The sequence below is a fragment of the Panthera tigris genome, chromosome D1 (assembly GCF_018350195.1).
Source record: "Panthera tigris isolate Pti1 chromosome D1, P.tigris_Pti1_mat1.1, whole genome shotgun sequence".
Taxonomy (NCBI): Eukaryota; Metazoa; Chordata; class Mammalia; order Carnivora; family Felidae; genus Panthera; species Panthera tigris.
This window is the reverse complement of record NC_056669.1, coordinates 3,264,381-3,281,811: the sequence shown is the minus strand read 5'-3', so window position 1 is coordinate 3,281,811 and position 17,431 is coordinate 3,264,381.

Sequence of the window (17,431 nt, the reverse complement as noted above, 5' to 3'; positions counted from 1 at the left end):
TGCTCAAATTGCTGTCCTTAAATAAGAGAAATTAAAATGATATGAATATGACCTTTACTGATTCTGATTTCCACAGACATATTCATCAGGGCCATAGCTCAGGTCAAGCTCCTTGGGCTCTTCATGATAACTCAAGAAAGCAGAACAAGAATGGCTTGGATAAGTTTAGCCTTGTTTTGACTTAGCTGGGTTAGAATTCTGGCCATGAGCACTGATGGGAGGGCTCTTGGATTTGGTAAGTCAGCCATTCTTTGGGATAACTAACCAATAAAGAGGAAATATAGAAAAAGGAGTATCCCAGTATTGAGGTGATAGAGTGGTATTTCTTAAGGTGTTTATAAATCTCAACATTTCTGTGCTTCCAAGAGATAAGAAGTTCATGGAAAAAAGGCAAACGTTTGTTAACTCAGTATCTGAGGACACAATATATTGCTGGAACTCTTTCTTCATTTCTGAACCTCATTCATTGAATCTTCTGTGCTAGGCAGAAAGGTACTGAACCAGGAGGAGATCGAAATAGTGATAAAGGAAATTGTCACAACTATTGGGAAGGCCCCTGACTTGGTCAACATCATGGTGTGCAAAAGGTCTCGTGCCAGCCAAATATTTATTGACTGTATCTGCAAGACAGGTTCCATCCCTACTTGCGAGTTGGGATTTTCTTTAGGTAAGATTCCTCAATTCTGCTTAAGGAATGTCTCAAGTTGCCCTTGCCTCTGGGCACCCAGTTTCTGCTTTCTTATTCACTTTCAGGACAATAAAGGACTAGACAGCTCTTAACCTCCTTTATCTACTCACCCTCGGGCTCCCATTCACAGGCCACAAATCACCCGACCTGCTCTCTTTGTTCTCCTTTGCTCTGTCTCTACAAAATTCTTCTAGTGCTCTGCTCCAATGTTTATACCACATCTTATTCTTTGTTTGAAGTATCTGTTAGAGGGTAGCAATTCAGTCCTCCAGAAATCACTTGAAAGACTTTATTCTGAATTCCCCAAGTAAATACAAGACAAAGACCTTTATTTTGGTCATTAATAGTACACCTTTGTGGTTCCTGAAGGTTCCTGAAGAGAAACTAGAAGGACTTTCCCCTGGCTCCCTCTCTCTTCACCTGACTGAGATACGCTCTTAAGCCATTTTGATATGGAGAACTAGGGCAAAAAGAAATGTAGATAGAATTAAGTTTCCTTATAACTCATAGCCTACTGACAAATACTTACAGGCAGAGTATAACATTTCTCCCCAAAGTCCCAACTGTCTAAATGTTGATGTTTTGCTAGAGGGAAAAACAATCTTAACTTGACAAGAGGTAGGCCACCAGGATCCCCTGAGTCTTCTGTAACTTTTGGACACTTTTGTGTTGGATTTTGGAAAATCCTTTTGGACACTTCCTTTGTCTTTACCTCCCCCAACTCCATAGTATATAACCACTCACTCCTCACAATGCCCGGTCAGCTCTTTCTGCCCACGGGTCCTGTCCCCATGCTGTAATAAAACCACCTTTTTGAACCAAAGACATCTAAAAAATTATTTTTTGACCGATGGCTCTTGACCCCCCACTTCAAATCACGTCAATATCTGGCAATATGCCCCCCACCCTAAAATATGCAATTCACATTTTTTTGACAATGATAGAAACTACAGGCCATTTATTCTGCATAAATAAAGTGCCATTTTTCCCTACTTCTTGTTTTATTATTTATTATTTTAATTTTACTATTACAAATCTAGACATGTTTCTCATGGTTTTCATTGTGCCAGATCCAACACTGTTGCTTCAGGAAACATACTAAATGCTAATGACAATAAGGTAACAGTGGACAAAATAGAGTGCTCAAAAAAATGTCTTTCCATAACTTGAAACGTTTTGCCCTCTCATTTTCCTGAGGTCAAAGCCCACAGTTCCTAAATTGGCACACATGCTACTTCCCCTGTCTCAGCTCTGACCCCATTTGCACAGCAATCCATGCTCCTGTCACACTGGGCTTCTTCTAGCAAAACACACTCACTCTCATTTCAAGGGCCTTGTACTAAATTGATAATAAGGTCCAGATGTCCTACAGCCCACCTTGCCCGTGGGAGGCAGTGTGTGAAACAATTTAGGTCAAGTTTAATCTGAAATTCTTAAAACTTACAGTTCCTTCCTTCCTCCTTCCCTCCCTCTGTCCCTCCCTCTTTTTGGTCCTTCTTCCCTTCCTTCCTTCCTTCCTTCTTTCCTTCTTTCCTTCCTTCCTTCCTTCCTTCCTTCCTTCCTTCCTTCCTTCCTTCCTTCTTTCCATCCCTTATTTCTTTATTCATTGGTAACTTGGAGTAACTATTGCCAATCACTGTTTCTCATCTTGGGCATATATAACTTTAAAATAAGACTCACATGGATTTGAGACTCTGGTGAGAAGGGGGTCGTGATTAGAAGTAAAAAAAAATAAACAAAAGATGTGCAGATATTGGTAAGAGCTATAAAGAAAAACAAAAGATAATAACAGGATAGGGTAGGTAGCAAATGAGTGAAAGGCTGCCTGGAGTAGGTGATCCATTACGGTCATGCTAATGACATGAATGACAAAAGTCAGTCTTACCTGGATGCAGGGAAAGAAAACCACAAATATTGAAGATAAGAGCAAAGTTCTCAAGGCAGCAACAGGCAGGGGGTGTGTGAGAAACACACAGGAAAATTGTTTCTGTTGTTGAGCAAGAATGAAATAAAGCCACAGTTGAGGCAGAGACTTGATCACAGAGGTCCTCAAATGGCAATATAGCCACATGGATATTATTTTAAGTGTGATAAGAATCCAGTGGAGTGTTTCATTCCATGTCAACTGCCCAGAAGGCAAAGTTAATCCAAAGTATCTCCACAGAGAAGGGATCATAAAATTGTCTGATGGGTGTCTATGCAAGTTTTATTCTTGAGGATATTCATGTGTTTTTCTGTAGATCTTAGTGCAATCACGAAGGGCAGAAGGTTCAATAAATGAAGTTCAGAACTGAAGAAAGAGTTCCTTTTAAAAATGCCACTTTGGCAAACCATAAGGGACTCTTAAATACAGAGAACAAACTGAGGGCTGGTGGACAGGGAGATGGGCTAGATGTGTAATGGCCTGCCACAAAAGAGGTCAGTTCTGATCAGTGTAGACTGAAGTAGGTAGAGAATATCTTTAATGTTCAAAAAATTTGAGATGGATCTTGAATAACAGATACAGTTTAGCCAAAGAGAAGAGAGGGGAGAAAGAAGGAGGAAAAATATTCTAGTTAGTCCACAAAAATGAATGAATAAAAAGCTTACACCTGTTCTTGCTCACTGCTCTGGGGTTTTGTTCTTTTAATCATACCTTGGGTGAGAGTCGATTCTCCATCCCCTCTGCTTCTTTTCAGAAATTCCTCCCACTGTCCATTAGTAAGAGAGAGTACAGAAATAGTTCTGGCCAAAATTAGCAGGTAAACAAAGAGCTGACTGATCTTCAAAAGTGTAGGTCTGACTATGCTGTGGGTGTATGAGAAGAAGCGTGATACATCTGACCTGCTTTTGTTCTGAAGATTTATCCACCATGAGACAAGGGCAGGGGTCACACTTGTCTGGCTCTCATCACCAGTGACACAGTGTGACCATGTTCCAGGCTTAATGGGCCCTGCCAGGACATCACTGGGATGAAAAGAGTACTTGAAGACCTGGGCTATGTTGTGCTTGTAGAAGGGACTCACAGTCATGGGGGAGAGCCCCTTCCCTGTGTAGTACGTATGCACCCACACATCCGGAAGTGCATAATGACTAACCAGCTTTGTAATATGAAGCTGGTCATTTAACTTCTCTGGAACTCGTTTTCCAAAATGCTTATTTATTTATTTTGAGAGAGAGAATGATTGGGGGGGGGGGGGCGCGGAGAGAGAGAGAGAGAGAGAGAGAGAGAGAGAGAGAGAGAGAGAATCTAAAGTAGGCTCCATGTTTAGCACAGAGCCCAATGCAGGGCTCAATCCCACAATTCTGAGATCATGACCTGAGCCGAAATCAAGAGTTGGACCCTCATCCAACTGAGTCACCAAGGTGCCCCTGTAATTATTTCTTTCTTTTCTTTTCTTTCTTTTTTCTTTTCTTTTCTCTTTTCTCTTTTCTTTTCTTTTCTTTTCTTTTCTTTCTTTCTTTTGGAAGTATGTTGGAATCTATTGTTATTATTATTAGTTTTATTATTATTACTTTATGAATATAATTTATTGTCAAATTGGTTTCCATACAACACCCAGTGCTCATCCCAACAAGTGCCCTCCTCAATGCCTATCACCCACTTTCCCCTCTCCCCCATCCCCCCCATCAACCCTCAGTTTGTTCTCTGTATTTAAGAGTCTCTTATGGTTTGTCTCCCTCCCTCTCTGTAACTATTTTTTCCCCTTCCCTTACCCCACGGTCCTCTATTAAGTTTCTCAAGATCCACATATGGGTGAAAATATATGATATCTGAACCTCACTTTCTTAAAGTTTCAGATGAAAATGTTAGAGCCAGTATCTATAATCCATAACTCCTTTGAGTGGTGTATATACACACATATAAGTACACACACACACATATACACATGTAAGTGTGCGTGTGTGTATATATCTGAGTCATAATACTGTCATTATTACTGCAGTTATTTTATTATTATTAAACCAAAAATTGCTCACTTTAGACATTACACAAGCAAGCCACGCATGTGCACACACACACACACACGTGTGCACACACACATATATGCACACATACACACACTTTTTTCCAGAATGCTATGATGTGGCGGGAGCTGGGCAAAGAGTGGTCCCAGGAGGCACTGTCGTCAGGGCATGACACTGGGGTGTGTGGGTATGCAGAGGGCAGACACCCTCACTCCTCTTCTGCTCCCAAATCTCTTCCAATCTCCTGCTGGTGTTCAGGTTTGCTGATAAGGGAGCCCCAGGAGCACGATCCACAGAGTGACAATACAAGGACGATAAGAGCAAAGGAAGGACCTAGGAAGTTCAAGTAAAAAATACCCAGCACAGGAGACACAGCAGGGAGGACAGAGGATTAGGAAATGCCAAGAATCTGAAGAGATGATTTCAGAACTCTGCAGCAACCAGGGAGCAGCCCTACTGGTGGGTTGCTGTTCATTGCCACCAATTTCAGCTGTGGATGTAGTGTTACCTAGCGATGCCCCCTCCCTCCTCCACTCCCACGGCAGGCAGCTGTGGGGACCGCAGGCTGCATTGTTGGTGCCACTTGGAGGGCCTACGGGGAGCAATCAGGACCTGATCCTCCAAATATCAGGGCTCTGTGTTCTCTCCACGTATTTGCTCTGTTGGATCCCTCTCTGGTCGGCAGAGAAGCTGGCTGCCATTGTTTCAATCCCCATGGACTAAAGTGACTTCCAGAAAATTTAACGGAGCTGCACCTGCTAGCTGTTGTTTGGTTTGTTTTGTTTTGGACGTTCAAAAATTTAGGAAAGCGCTGCTTGTGCCCATGATCAGAAAATACCTGAGAAAACCTTAAGCTTTCACCTTAAGCAGACCTCTGGCCCAGAAATAAACCAAGCAATAATGACAACAACAACAACAACAACAACAGGAACAATAACAACTGCCATAAACCCTGGGGGACAGGAAAAACCTGATTTTCAGAGTTATAACATTATAGAATTCAAATATCCAGTTTTTAATGAAACATCACAAGGTACATGAAGGAAAAGGAAAGTATGAACCATTCAAAGGAACAGAATGAATGTAAAGAAACCATCCCTGAGGAATCCCAGGTAGAAGACTTATCAAAGACTTTAAACAACTTAAAGATATTCAAAAAGCCAGAAAAAGACATGGGCAAAGACAGGAACAAGATATATGAACAAAGTGAGAGTAGGGACCCGGAAAGTATTTCTGAAGCTGAAATGTAGGAAAACTGAATAGGACAGGAAAATAAGACAGAAAATTAATAAAACCAAAACTCGCTTCTTTGAAAAGACTGGCAAAATGTTTAGTCAAACGGACAAAGAAGGAAAAATGAGGTTTCAAATAACTAAAATCAGAAGTTAAAGTGGGGACATTACTTCTATCCTTACAGAGATAAAAAAGGAATAAAGAGGGTACCAGAAACAACTGTGCACCCATAAACTGAATAACAGATTATAAAATGGTCAAATGCTCAGAAACACACAATGTAGTAAGACTCAATTGTGAAGACAGAGAGATTTGGAATAAATCTACACTACTAAAGAAACTGACTTAGCAGTCCAAAACTGCACAACAAAGAAGTCCTGGACCAGAGGTGAATTCCACCAAACATTTAAAGAAGTAACACCAATCCTTTTCAAACTCTTAAAAAAAAATGGCGAAGAGCTGGGGGTGCCTTCCAACTTTTTCTGAAACCAGAATAATAAAATTAGATAAAGACATCATAAGAGAAGAAAATTACAGACCAATATCCCTTGTGCATATAAGTGCAAATATCTTCAAAATACTACGAAATCATGACTAACAGCATATTAAAAGGATTATTCCCCCTGATAGGTGAGATTTATCACAAAAAGGTAAGGGTGTTTCAACATTAAAAAAAATCCATCAATGAAATATATGATTTTAATAGAATGGAGAAAAAAACAGATAATCTCAAATGATGCATAAAAGAACATATGACCAAATCCAACATCCTTTCATGATAAATACTCTCAGGAAACTAAGAATAGAGGAAAAATATCTCAACATGATAAAGGGTATATATGAAAAACCCACAAATAACATCTCAATGGTGAAAGATGAGAAACTTTTCCACTGAGATCAGGTACAATACAAGGGTACTTGCACTGATGCTATTCAACGTTATATTGGAAATTATAGCCAGAGCTATTAGATAAGAAAATTAAATAAAAGACATCCAAGCTATAAGTAAAGAGGTGAAGTTATCTCCATTCACAGATGAAATCCCAAAGAATTCACAAGAAATCTACTAGAACTAATAAACATATTCAGCAAAGTTGCAGGGTATGACACCAACACGAACACAAAAATCAGCTTTGTTTCTGCACAGCACCAATGAACATCTGAAAAGAAAATTAGGAGAGCAATTTCATTTACTATACCGCCCCCAATAATTAAATATTTAGGAATGAATCTGTCCAGGGACGTGAAAGACTTATCTACTGAAAACTAAAAACATTGCTGAAGAAATTAAGGAAGATCTAAATAAATGGAAACAGAGTTCATTTTCATGGATAAGAAGACAATGTCGTTAAGATGTTGGTACTACACAAAGTCATTCACAGCTGTAACATAATCCTTATCAGAATTCCAAGAGACTTCTTATTGTGTTTATTGATTTTGCAGAAATGGAAAAGCTGATTCTCAAAATTATATGAAACTACAAGGGGCCCTGAATAACCAAAGCAATGTTGAAAAAAAAAGTAAAAAGAATAAAGTTAGCAGACTTATACTTCCCCACTTCGAAGTGTACCGCCGAGCTACAGTAATTAAAACAATACACTTGTTTGGCATAAGAACAGACATATAAATCAATGTAATAGAATACAGCACCCAGGAATAAACCCCTGGATGTATGATTAATTGATTTTCAACATGGGCACCAAGACTAATCAAGGGGTGAAACACACTTTATTCTTGACGAATTCTTGCTAGGAAAATTGGGTATCTAAATGCAAAAGAACAGAGGTGCATCCTTACCTTACACCCTATGCAAACCTAATTCCAAATGAATCGAAGATCTAAGCTTGAGAGCTGAAACTATAAAATTCCTGGAAAAAGACATTATAGAAATCTCTATGACATTAAAAACAATTTCTTGGTTATGTCACAAATAGAATAGGCAATAAAAGAAAAAAGATAGATAAACTGGACTTCATGAAAATTACAAATATTTATGCCTCACAGAATATAATCAACAAGTGAAAGATAATCTACAGAATGGGAGAAGATATTTGCAAACCTTAGACCAGATGAGGGATTAACAATCAGAATACATAAAGAACATCTAAAACTCAGTAACAACAACAAAATAAATAATCTGATTTAAAAGTGGGCAAATGACTTGGATAGTCATTTTTCCAAAAAAAGATATACAAATGGCTAATAAGCAAATGAAAAGATGCTCCACACCATTAGTCCACAAGGAAGTACAGGTTGGAAGAGTGAGATGCCATGTCACATGTTCCAGGTGGGCTATTAAAGCACACACATACACACACCACAAATAACAGATATTAGTGAAGACGTGGAGAAGTTGGAAATCTGAACATCGCTGGTAGGAATATGAAATTGTGCGGCCACGATGGAGAACAGTTTGGTGGCTTCTCAAGATGTTATACTATCATAAAAGTCACCACTTCCACCCCTAAGTATATACCCAACAGAATTGAAAGCAGGGATTTGAATAGATATCTGTACACCAATGCTCCCTGCAGCCTTATTCCCAGAAGCTAAAAGGTGGGAACACTCTAAATACCCAAAAACAAATGAATGCGGAAGCAAAATGTAGTATATCCATAAAATGGAATGTTCTTCAGCCATAAAGAGGAATGAAATTTTGATATATGCTATTGCTTGAATGCATCTGGAAGACATATTTAATGAAATAAGCCAGATACAAAAGGACAAGTCACATGACGTACCTAGAATAGGCAGATTCATAGAGAAAGAAAGGCGAATAGAGGATATCAAGAGCCAGGAAAACAGGATAAGGACGAGGTATTGTTTAATGGGTACGGAATTTCTGTTGGAAATGATGCAAGTTTTGGGTATAGATAGTGATGATGGTTATACAACACTGTGAACGTATTGAATGTTGCTGAATTGCACACTTCCAAGTGGTTAATGTGACAAATATTGTGCCAGGCACTTTACATTTATACTTTTATTGCTCAAATCATGGATGGTAGAAAGGGTAGGTATTATGATCTGATGTTTAAAGATTTACTCTCTTTCAGACCATGGATTTGGAGCTAAGGACATCTGCTGCGTGCCCAGAGCACAAGTCCTCAGACAGCACATTCTTGGCGTTTGTGTCTCATGGCATCCTGGATAGAGTCTGTGGGACGAGGCACAGAAATGAAAAGCCAAACACACTACCTTATGATGCCATCTTCCAGATTCTCAACAACCACAATTGCTCCCACTGAAGGAAAATACCCAAGGTCATCACCCAGGCCTGCAGAGGTGGTAAGTTCAGATGGGGTCCAGCCGTCAGGGAAGTATGTGTCATGCAGGCTGAGGGCTACACTGTGGTTCACATCTAGTGAAAAGGAGCCCACAGCTCACTTTTGTGCTACTGTACCAAACAGATGTCTTTGGAAAGAGTATTCAGAGGGTGGGAAAAAGAAACTGGTATCCAGCTTAAACAGAGACATCATCCACCTTCAATAAACCATAAGAGACGATGATGGTATTAACTCTAAATTATCTTTACATAGAATTATTAAAACTGTGGCATGAAATGGCTTTAATTTCAACATCTGCTGATCAAAATTTGATGATCCCTGAGCCTCAGGTATTTCACATGACAGAGATCAACATTTAATACAGAGCTACATGAATGGAAAAATCCAGACCCGAACGTCTTCATTTCACAAGACTCCATTGATATAGCATTAGAAAAACGGCAAACGTATGGGGACAAAACCAGGTCAACGATGGTCCGAGGGGAAAGAAGAAGGGTCGTTTTATACCTTGACTGTGGTGGTGGTTACATGACTGTATATATTTATCAAAAGTAATTAAACTGTGCACCTAAAAGGTGTGTTTGGAGGCAAGGATTTGGAGGAATGAGGCCAGCTTGCCTACATGGTTTATCTCAGGAAAGCACATGAGCTGAGCGACTTGAAGGGTGCCTGTGAAGGAAGGGAGGGCCCGTCCAGGTTCCTGCAGCCTTCTTTTCTAGCTTCTCTCTGGAAGCCCAGTCTCCCCTGAAGCTCTGCCCCGCCCACAGAGACACCAGACCGCCATATCTCTGAATACAGGATCACCCAACAGCCTCAGAACAGCAGTGGCTTAGTGAGTCTAGTACACACAATGGCATTGCTTGTGCTGCTCAGAAGAGGTGTTTTTTGTTTTTCGTTTTTCTTTCTTTTTTTAAAAGAAGAGGACATGACCTTTTTTTCAGAAGGCATATTTTCTGGCTTGGAAAATAAGAAATCTAGGTATGAAATATTGGTAAAAAAATCATCAAATAATTAGTAGCATCTGGTAAAGTGAGATTATAACCTAGAACCTAGGGAGAGCAAAGAGTTTGAGAGGATCACTTCTTAAAATCATCATATTTAAGGTGATGTAATTTTTTTTTTTAAGATAGTATGATAGAGAGAGCTCCAAGGCTTGGAAAAAGGCAGACAGAATTTCTAAAATGCTCAAGCAAAAGTTCGAGTCTTACCTAATATATATAATTTTATTTATTTTATGCAAATACATATATATGTATGCATGCATTTTATATATATGAATATAAACATGTTGCACATAAAATAAATACATTATTTATATGTAAGTACATTGAATTTACTCTTTAACACATCTGTATTAGGTAAACACTATTATCTCACTCACATAGAAAAGGGAAGTAAAGCTCACAGAAGTCATAAACTGCCTGAGTAAACACTGGGCATTTGACGAGATATAAATCCAAGTCTGTTTGACTGGATGTTTAGACTATTTTAGCTCAACCAACAAAAAAAGTCTATATTATTTAGAACCTTGGACCATTCCAAAGTCACAAACATGTAGGATTTTGTTCCCAGGAATGGGCTACTAAAAAACCAGAATCCAGCAGCCTTAGCAAAAGCAATCTCAGTCTATGACTAATCTAGGAATTGGACCACCCAGTGTTAACTTACGAAGAGTATCCAGAGGGGTACAGGATGGCTGGCTTGGTATCTGAAGCAGGGATTACTGATGTTATTAAAGCACCTTATGAGACAGACAGATGTGGGTTTAATACCTACTTCATCAGTCTATAGCTGTTCTACCTCCAGAAAATTTTTTAACACTAAAGGAGAAAACATTGGCTAGAAAATATTATCTATAGTATCAGTCTAAACTTAATCAGTTTTACATTTTGAACCTCAGAACTATGATTCTAGAACCCGCTCCCTTCATCTGTGATCCTGTAACCCTTACATAGTATCTTTTATAGTTCAATCTAAGTTCATCAAGTTACTCTGTATATAAAGCCAGGCACAGAAATCTTTGTTTTTCCTACCTCTGTAAGCCTGTGTGGGGACAAATACAATATATGACTTTTTTTTTAAAGAAGGCTGTAACTCAAAATGCATAATTTCCTTTATGCACACACAATGTTTCCTGGAGAAGGGCAAGTGGCCCCACTGTCATCATCACACAACTCAGAAATTATGTTCAAAAACATTCTGTCCAGTAGTATTGTCATCTGACAGAAATATCTGTGATGGTAAGTACTGTATTACCTGTTATTCTGTTTATTTCACAAGCCAAAATCAATGTATAGGAAAACCCACCTGCATATTTTACACAAATGAGAGGACATTATTCATACTGCAGCACATCTTGCCTTGTAATTATTTGCAAATAATTCAAATAATTGCAACTAAGTTCCGGTAGGCAAAGAGAGTTACTATGTGTTAAATTTCTATATCCAAAATATTTTAAAATGTGGGTTATAAGAAAGTGAAAGAAATATAGGATGCAGAATATTATCAAGAAAAATATGATCTATGAAGATCACATGTGGTATAGAACAATATTTCCTTAAATATTCAGATTATGGAAAAAAATTTGGAGTAAACATTTATTTTTGATAAATACTTATTCACTCCCTTTACAAATAAGAACTAGGGCTACCTGATACAGGTGAAACAATAAAAGATAACAGAGTCCTTCCTTGCTTAGCTAATATTCTAGTAGGAGATATAAACAGTAAACGACACTATATTAAAAAATATGCCATTTCCAATTTCTATGGAATAAGAGAGTTCTGTGAGAAAGAACAAAGGAAGAATCCCATGTAAAATATGAGCATCCATAAAGTGAAAGTTTGTGAAATAATCCATCAAAACTCACTCGTAACTGGTATAGAACTTAGTATTTGCAGAAAGGGACAATAACCAATTAGTGCAACAGTATTCCATATGTTCAAACACTTAGTCATGGAAGATATTAAAAGATCTAAACTGCATTTGAGATATGAAAGCTAGAATGTGTGAGTGGAAAGTACACTGGATGGCATTAATAGCTGGTCAGATGATTTAGAAGAAAAATGCGTGAACTTGAGGAGACTACACAAAACAAAGCACAGAGAACAGAAGCTGATAACAGAAAAGATAAAGGGTCAGTGAGCTGTGGGACACACTATGAAGGCGTAAGATATTTGTAAATGGTGCCCGGCAGAGGAAGGAGCAAAATAGTAATATTCGAGAAAATAATGGCCAAATGTTTAACAAATGTAATGAAAACTACAAGCCCATAGATTTAAAAAGGGCAAACTTGAACTATTAAAAAAATGGAAAACTCATATAGCAAGGTCCATCATTAAATTTCTCTAAACCACTGATAAAAAGATAGTCCTAAAAGTAAAGAGAGGAAAACAAATAAAGAGAAATAGAACCATGCTACATATAGAGAAACAAGGTAAAGAACAGCAGCAGACTATTTATCAAAACAATCCATGCTAGAAAACAGTAGTGAAAGACAAAAACAAAGAAACCAAAAAAAGTCATCGGAAAAATTGTAAGTTGAGAAAAACAGAAAATATTTTTCAAAATCAAAGGTGAAGCAAAGACTTTTTCAACTGTATAATAGCTGAAATATTCCAACATGAACTGTAAGAAATGTTCATGTAAGTCATTCAGACAGAAGGAGATGATACCATATGGAAATATAGATTTATCGAAATGATACAAAGTTCCAGAAATGGTAACCACATGGAAAATATATATATATACATAATATATAATATATAATATATAATATATAATATAATATATAATATATATTAAATTGTATTATTAATATAATAAATGTTATGATATTTAATGTTATATGTTATTACTTACAAACATCCTCCAAAGGAAACTTGATGGTTACTCTGAAATAATAACGTGTGTGGTGAAACTCTAACAAGCTAAATTTGTACATTATAAACACTGAGTTAACCACTAAGAGAACAAAATAAAAAATTATGGCTAATAAGCCAAAAAAAGACATAAAATAAATCATAATAACAATCCAAGGGAAAGCAGAAACACTGGAAAGAAGGAAAAAAAGACCAGATAAAACAAATTTTACAAAGTGGCAAGACAGGGGTGCCTGGCTGGCTCAGTCCGTGGAGCATGTGACTCTTGATCATGAGTTCGAGTCATGAGTCATGAGTTCAAGTACCATATTGGGCACAGGAATTACTTAAAAAATAAACAAATAAATAAAAATAAAAAGTAACAAAATAGATTTAAACCTAACTTGTATATAATTTCATTACATGTAAGTGGTCTAAACACACCAATTAAATGTTAGATATTATGAGATTGTATTAAAAAACCCCACAAGACTCAGCTAAACGCTCCCCACAGCAAACACACTTTATATATGAGACAAACAGTGTACAAATAAAATAATATAAAAAGTATATCATGCTAACACTAGTCAACAATAAAGTGGAATAGATTAGATTCAGATAAAGTACATTTCTTATCAGAGAATATGAGCAGGAATAAAAATATGTAAACCCATAAGGATGAAGGGATCCATCCATGGGGAGGACATAAAAATTCTAAACACTTAGACACTTAAAAGCAATTTTAATATATAAGAATCAAAAATGGATAGAACTGCAAAGAGAAATAGACAAATGTACAGTTCAAGTCAGCGATTTTGTTAACCTTTTCTCAATGATCGACAGAAAGGGGGCACAAACAACATAATCAAACAACTTGACCCAACTGGTATGTGTAAAACTGTCAAAAATAGAATACAACCTTTCAAGTACACATGGAATAGTAACCAAAATAAACCATATTTGGGGCCACAAAACAGGTCTAAATAAACTTAAAGTATTTCCAGTCATACAAAACATGTTCTCTAACCAAACTAGAATACAATTAGAAATCAATAATGGGATGGTCTGTAGAAATCTCCAAATATTTTATATTAAATAATACATTCTATAGAGTACAGGGATCAAAGGAGATACTGAAGTAGAAATTAGCAATCAATTTTAATTGAATGTTAATTAAAACATATTAAAAACTGTGGGATGCTAGTAAAGAAGCTTTCAGGAGGAATTGTAAGCACTATATGATAAAATTAATAAGAAAGTAATGTCTCCAAACAATGACTTCATCATCCACCTTAAGAAACTAGAGAAAGAACAAATGAAAAGAAATCTAAGAACAAAAGGAAATAAGAAAGACAAGAATGGAGATTCATAAACAAGAAAATATAAAAGCAATACAGAAAGCAAATGCAATCAAAAGGTGGCCCTCTTAGAAGATTAATAAAATTGGTAAAACTCCAAAAAGACTGAACAGGAAAATAGAAACAAAAATTACTATTATCAGGAAGGAAAAGATGACATCACTATGATCCTACAGATGGTAGAAGGACAATAAGGGAATATAATTAACAACACTTTGTAAATGATTACTATAACTTACATGAAATGAATAAACTCCTTGAAATACTCAGACCATTAAAGCTCAATAAAGAAGAAATAAATAGCCAGAAGAGCCCTATATAAATTACACAAATTAAGTTTGTGCTTAAAAACTTTCCCACAAAGAAAACTCCAGGCTTGAAAGGCTTCAGTTGTGAATTATACCAAACATTTCAGGAAGATATAATAGAGGTTCTATATACACTCCTCCAGATAACTAAAAAGTAAGAAATACTTCAGAACTCATTTTATGGGGCCAGCATTTCACTGATAACAATACCAGATAGTGATATAATAAGAGTGGCAAAATATGGACAAATATTCCTCATGAATGTAGATACAAAATTCCCAACAAAATTTAAGCAGGCATTTCCAACAATATAATATAATATGATATAATAAATATAATATAATGTATATATACACATGTACACATATATACACAAACATATAAAAATAAATATATAATATAAATATAAATAATATATAATATAAATATATAAAAATAAATATATAATTTTTATATATAAATAAAATATACATATATATGTGTGTGTGTATATATATGTATATGTGTGTGTGTATATATATATATATATATATATATATATATATATGAAATACCTCATGACCAAGTATGGTTTATCCCAGGAATTCAAGGAAGGAAGGAAGGATGAAAACCTATGTGGCCATTTCAAGACCTGGAACAACCATTTGACAAAATCCAACACCTTTTTCTTATAAAAGACCCTCAGCAACTTAGGAGGAAAACTATTCTTACAGTGATGAAGAATTGCTGTGAAAATTCTACAACTAATATCATATTTGATGGCATAAGACTGAATGTTTATCCTATGAGATCAGAAATGAGACACTGGCATGCCTAAGTCCCTTCCATAAAAATGGAAATCACAATAGCACCTATCTGGTGGAGTTGAGGCACAACCTAATGAAACGTTCCTTACGAGTCCCCCAGCAAGGGCTCTGCCACAAAGAAAGCAAGTGTTGGAGGAAGGCTGGTGACAGCCTGCACAGTAGCGGGGAGAAGCAGTTACACACACACACACACACACACACCTTGGAGAAACTGAGATAAGACAAATACAGAAAAATGTTAACAGTTGGAGGTGGACGTAATGTTGTTCACGGTACTGTTTCCTTTCTTTCAGTTTTTCTGTATGGTTGAAAAAAAACAAAGCCTCACAGTAACAAGTTTTGAGGAAAAAACTGGAATCCAGACTCAAACATATAAGGGCAACTGATTTGTTTGGGAAACACTATGAGTGCAATTCAGTGGAGAAGGGAGAGCTTTCAGTGAATGTTTCAAAGACAACTGGACCTCCCTATATAAATAGTAAACTCCTATTCACCCGAAAACTCTATGTAAAAATGAATCCCAAATCTGCCAGATACCTAAATATAAAACCTATAATTAGGAATGTTCTAGAGGAAAAGTGAGGAGAGAATTTTTTGCAACCTTGGGTTATATATACAACTATTTGCCACAACATCAAAAGCACAGTCTCTTAAAAACAATAAATTTGACTTCATCAGGAATAAGGTTGTTTCCTCATCTAAAGTCACATTAAGGAGACTGAAGAGACGATTCTAGATTGGGAGAGAATATTTAATTTTTTCATAATAGAAAAAGAACGTTTATTCATAATATATAAAACTTTTATACACAGTATATGAAACAAACCACTCTCAATAGTCAAACTATGAAACTAAACCACAAAAGCTTTGAACAGACAATTCACACACATACATAAAACACAAAAAGGCTTATGGCAAATCAGTATGTAAAGATTTTCAGAAGTCATGAGGAAAAAGCAGATTAAAACTGAAGTGATTAATAATGAACACTTTTTAGAATGGATAAGATACTGATATCTGACAGTGGTTAATCTCTAGCATGTGTTTGCTGGGGTTAGTACATGTGAATTATCATCTATTTGAAAAGTCTGTATACCATTTAAACCCTGTATTTAAACCTTTGCCTCTGTGTGATAGAACATATCCTTTGACTTTTTGCCTCGGTTTATCATGAATTAGCTTTACTGTGGTATAATTTGCACACAATAAAATGCAGCCTACGTTGGGTATAAAGTTCAGCGTGCTTTGCCAAATGCACACCCTATCAAAGTCTACTTTCAGAATATTTCCATCATTTTAACAAGTCAAACTACAGTCAATTGCACCAGTCTAAGGTCAAGGAAACTACTGATAGCATTTCTGTAAGCAGAGGTCAGTTTTACTAGTTCCTTATGTTCATGTAAAAGGAATTGTATGGTACGTACTGTTTGTGTAAATGTTCTTCTGATCAATAAAATACTGTTAAGGGTTTTCTACTTTCATGAATACAGAAGTAAGTAGTTTGTATGTTTTTAGGGTATAAACATTATTCAGCATTACACTGTATCAATATATATGTTTGTCCATTCACATGCTGATGGGTATCTGGGCAACTTACAGATTTTGGCCACCACAGTGATACCTTATTGTGGGTTCCATTTGTATTTTCCTGATGATTAATGCTGTGGAACATTGCTTCACATACTTGGCTGTTTGTGCACCTTCCTTCTGTCCACATCATTTGCCCATTTTTTACTGAGTAGTTTTCCTTATTGATTGTAAGGATTTAAATAGTCTTGCTACAGCACGTTCGGCAGATACATGTATTAGAAATATTTTCTTTCAAGTTACTGCTTGTTTTTAATTTTTGATTGGTATCTTGAGGAGCAAATTTTTTTAATTTACAATGATTAATTTATCTTTCCTCCCTTCCCCTTCCTTCCTTCCCTCATTTCTTCCTTCCT